The following is a 5,145-nucleotide window of genomic DNA, read 5'->3' as shown; positions in this document are numbered from 1 at the left end:
AATTCTGTTTAGGCTTCCTTTATAAAATGTACTCTCCCTAGAACTATAGGAAACCCTTCACATTTATAACTACATGAAGGTTAGAAGTTGTTGGAAAAGTAGGGGAAACGTATATTTATATTCATCTTTTTTCTTCATGAATTTACGGTTCAAGTAGTAGTAGTGCAAAAAAACTAAAACTGCTAGCTCTTCCTGCTAGTCGTCCGCCATGTTCGTTTACTGTAAAGTTTCATTTGATCGTGAAAGATTTAACGATATTTATATAGAGGCTGAATTTGCATGAATGGAATCTGTTGTGTGCTGTTTTGGCCATATCACACACTGTAGTAAAATTACTTTCACATTTATCATAACATGTGCTTTTTTAGGGTTCTCTCATGTTTCAGTATCTGTTAAGATATCACATTTCTTCACTGGGGGCCAGCCGTTGAGCCTTCAAAATCTCCTTTCCAACGTGACAATCTCTTATCGACAATTTAAGGTTTTATTATTTTTACCAAGATGTCAGAGACTTGGCATCATGTGGCTAGAGTTTCAAACAACAACATCACATAGACATTTTCCGGGTTTTTCTTTCCTGTACATCCCTATTTCCTCTGGAGCACATAAGATGCTTCAAATAAACCCTGTCCTTTACAACTTACATTCATGGAATCACAGTGTGTCTCGTGGCACTTGTAGTACACATCCTCACAACATGTTGAGGGGTTACCACATTGATCTGGCAAGCTGCCCTGACATTTGATGTATGTTTCAACCATATTGCATGTCTTTTGATTGTTTAGATTCATTCTTACTCCAGTCCAGTGAATAGTATGACTTTCGATCTGATAAGAAAAACACAATTACAAGGCTCCATCATCAGCCCCACGTTCTTCCAGAAAAAAATATATTTTGGCCTATGGTTAGATGCAAACATTTTCTTTTCTTTGCATGTCTGAGTTTCTCTGAGTTAACTAGCCTATCCTTCTGGGACAAGATCGTAAATCTGCACAGCGACAGTATATGAACACAAGCAAACATGCATAATAAAAAAACAAAAATGAAACGTATAAATACAAGAGATACAACAGATATCAGGGCGTCATGGACTCAAACAGCTATAGATCGGGTATGGATGACAATGGTTACGATCTATTTAAGTCAATTATATGCTTAACCCAATTGGTTGCTGCCTCCACAGTTTGACCATTAAATTGTAATTTCTGTTCATTTTAAGCTGTTCTACAAACTTACTGTTGTACAATCTTTTATTTTGATAATAAAATAGCAATGACATGTATATAAAGAATGATCCCAGTCACAATGAGACACACAGCTTATTAATTAAACATTGGTATCGATCGGTCCACTGTCTCTGTCACACATGGAATGAAAATGTCAAATCAGCCCGTCCTACTAAATACTAGATATATCTTTTACCAAACCAGCGGATTCAACAGCCTATTACATCGTGACTTGACAAGGAAAAGGCAGTTTTTATTGTCTGCCGTAAAATTCATTATTAGTTAGTTGTATCTTGCCAGCAGAGACTTGCTCATTCAGCTGTTAATCATATTGTTTCATGAAGGATCAGAATACAGCCTTGGTGTGCAGCACAGTGCCAGAGGTGCTTGTGTTGTCAACTTTCATAGAGTTTTTGTTATTGCATTTTTCATTATTGTGTTTGTATCACTTCGCCTCAGTGTCTTATCACAATGTAAAGTAAATCATCTCAAACAAACAACGTTCGGAACATCCCAGAGCTCTATCCTCTGGTGCCCTGGCTGAAACACACTGATCTCATTGTGTCACAAGAGCTGCATTCATACACTGGAGCCTGGTCACCAATTCCATGAGGCACATTTGTAAGGGTATGTTTTGACTTGAGAAGTGCTAATGTAGCATTGTGCCCCCTCTCCACCACATGAGTCATTCTTTGAGACCCAGTTTCAAGGCAGTCCTGGGCTAGCTGTCCGTTTGTAGTATTTTAATTTTTTAAATTTTAATTTTTACAAATCAAGACATATCCTGACATACAGTAGGACTTTTCGATTCAAATGACAAATAATAATATGCTAAAGAGAATATGAAATAAATGTAAGTAAAACATGCAATAAAAAATAAAGTAAATTAGTTACAAGTTAAAGGTAGGGGAGGTAATTCACTTCAGAAACACTTTTTGTTACATTCCATGGAATGCTCTTAACATCCCGTTAGCAATGAATAAATTAAATGCTTTGACAATAAATATATACAAATATTTCATCTGTGGAAGTCGTGGCGCTGTAAAAAGCAAGTCCAATTATCTGCCTCGGTCCACGGCAGATAATTGGATGGCCTACCTGCCTGTCAGCCTTCCATCTCGTGCACAAATTTATCTCGTGCCCTCATTGGTCATGTGCGCGTTCGTGTGTGTTGGAGGAGGGGCTCTGTAAGGAAGTCTGAAGGAAGGGGCAGATTTTTTTCGGTTGTGTAATTTCTAATTCTAGTTTACTCGAGCTGGTTTCTCCATTCTCACCTACCCTACCTTTAAAATAAGGAAATAAATAAGATAATTCTAAAAATAAATTAATAATACAAATAAATAAAAGCATTTTACACAAGGACATCTTTAGCAGAGCAGGGTCGGTTACACGGTTACACGGGGACATTTTCCATAATCTTCTTTTGAAACTCAATTAAGTTAAAACAACCCTTTTCAACTAGCTAGACATCCAAGTATCTTTTAACATCGTTCCACCTTTTGATAAAGGAGTCCATTCTCATTTGTAGACTTGCTGTCATCTTTTCCATTGTGTAGACCTGTTTGAGTCTTGAGTCTCGTTTGTAGTACTAATGCCATTGTCATTGTCCATTGAGTCATGCTGTCATCAATAGGAATTAAATGAGAATAATATTAATCATTATTATAATGTATCTTTGTACAATTCCATAAAACAACAGTTAATGGCTTAGCCCACCTACAGTATTTGCCTATAGTTAAAGCAGCTATATTCAATATTTCCATGAAGATAATGTACTGAATGACCACAAAGAAGGATGTGAAAGGTGTCAAACTGAATAACCTGCAGTAAATTATCCCATGAATCTGCAACTCCCCTTCGCTTTACAGAGTTTTGGTGCGAGTATCTGCCAAGTCCTCCAACCAATATGACTACAAACCTTTTTTTCCTACCCTCTAATAAATCATTGCCCCGTATAAAGGTTGGAGTCAGGTTGCTGTTTTCAAAACCCACTGTACTCTACCTTCTCAGCATTTAACAAAACAGACAGTCAGATTATTGTGTCAGGAGTGTGGAGAGAAAATAACTAGACAAAAGTAAAAGATGGACAAATAAATGAAGATATTGTTCCGTGTGTGCTGGATGAGCAAGAAAACAAATGTTTGCTATAAAAGCTCAAATTAATTCTGAGTGTTTCTGCTTGCTTCAAGGGGCCGAAAAATCAAGTATTGCATGTTTAAAACCATTGTGTTTAAAAAAGGTTTTCTCTCTCTTTTTTACACTCCAGTCATTCATGAACCCTTTGCTTTTTTATGGTCATAATTATTAGTTCATGAAATTATTTATTTTACTCAAAGGTCTGCTAAAAACATTTCAAACTGCACAGTTATTTTATTTGTTGTGAGAAAAAACAGTTACATGTGTGCTTCTCTTCCATCCAAGTGGTCAGTTTACCTTGAAATGGTGTTTGGCCTTCTGTGAGATTACTGTGATGACTTGCCTCTTCAATCCCTCAATACAGCTCTAATCAACAGAGCAGAATACAGCGGCTGCACCTGGCAGAGGGCCGGCAGCTATCCCCTCTCCTTTTATCCAAATGTTGCTGAAATACAGGGCAAAATAGTTGCTTTCGTCCTACATTCAATTGACTCAAATACATTGTACTTTGGGTCTAATACTGTTGGTATGAAAGGCCCCGCATGAGCACAATACGTAGATGTGAGATACTGTCCTTCACAACTGAAGTGAACAACATCCATTTTATTCTAGTCATGATTCTGCTGTGGAAATGCTTACATGCATGGAGACATCTGATCTTAACCTGGTTTCCTTTGTACTTCACTTGGGGAAGTGAGTATACATGTCACTATTCGTTTTAATAGTTAGAACTGAGTCTTTTATTTATCATAGCAACAAGGATACTTACAAGGATACGGTGGTTGATTAACAACATTTTATTTTTCTGCACTCCACCTGGGCTGTTTTTAAATAAACTGGATAATTTTTTTGGAACTTAAAATATTGCTGTTAAACTGAACATCAATGTTATATTGTCATTATAAGTAGCATTCCAACACTCTAAGCTAAGACGGGCTATGTTACATGTTATACCTGCCTCATGGTGTCATTGTTAGCATGATGTAGTCAACATTTAGCTCAAGCTGCGCCTGACAAACAACTTCCTAGCCAGTAGCAGGCTGCACACACTGGGGGCCATATTTAAACGATCTAAAGCAGGGGTCTCCAAACTACGGCCCGCGGGCCAAATGCGGCCCACGGACAATTTTGAATCGGCCCTAAGCTAATTCAAAAAGTATAATGACTTAAACTGGAACTATTATGCTATATTTGAAAAGAATATTGTAGGGCCATACCTATACAAAACATGTCTGTGAAGTTTTTTGCTTAAAATACCAAACAGATCACCCATTTTAGCCATGCCTCATACTGCTCATACCCCTCTATTGCAGACATGTCACGTGAGCCGGAGACGATAGGTTGGGACGTGTCACGTGTGCGATGTCGCCAATGACGTAATAGGAGCGAAAATTCTGGATCTGCTTGTTTGCACCCCCGTTCTTTTTCTTTTTTTTTTTTTAGAGATGTGGGTACGGAGGAAAAGAGAGAGGGTTTTTCTTTCTGACACTTTGTGAGTTCCCTGACACACCGGGGACACATATTTATGTATAAAAGACATACAAAAGTGAATTTTGCCTAATAGGTCCCCCTTAAATATAATAAACTTCTGCTTGTCTTTTATTGCACTTCTTTAATATATATGTTCAAATATATTACACAGTATTCATGTATTCATAAGCCCAATTTTCAAATAAATTAAATCCATTAAAGTTGAAAACATGTTTCCACAAATCTAAATTGATAATAAAAAAGCCCAATAAACCATTTACATAACAGCCTTGAAAACCTTCATATTTCCTCT

The sequence above is a fragment of the Notothenia coriiceps genome, unplaced genomic scaffold, assembly GCF_000735185.1.
Source record: "Notothenia coriiceps isolate Sejong01 unplaced genomic scaffold, NC01 NC01_scaffold00038207, whole genome shotgun sequence".
NCBI classification, from domain to species: domain Eukaryota; kingdom Metazoa; phylum Chordata; class Actinopteri; order Perciformes; family Nototheniidae; genus Notothenia; species Notothenia coriiceps.
The sequence above is the reverse complement of the archived record's forward strand: the minus strand, read 5'-3'. Positions refer to the sequence as shown.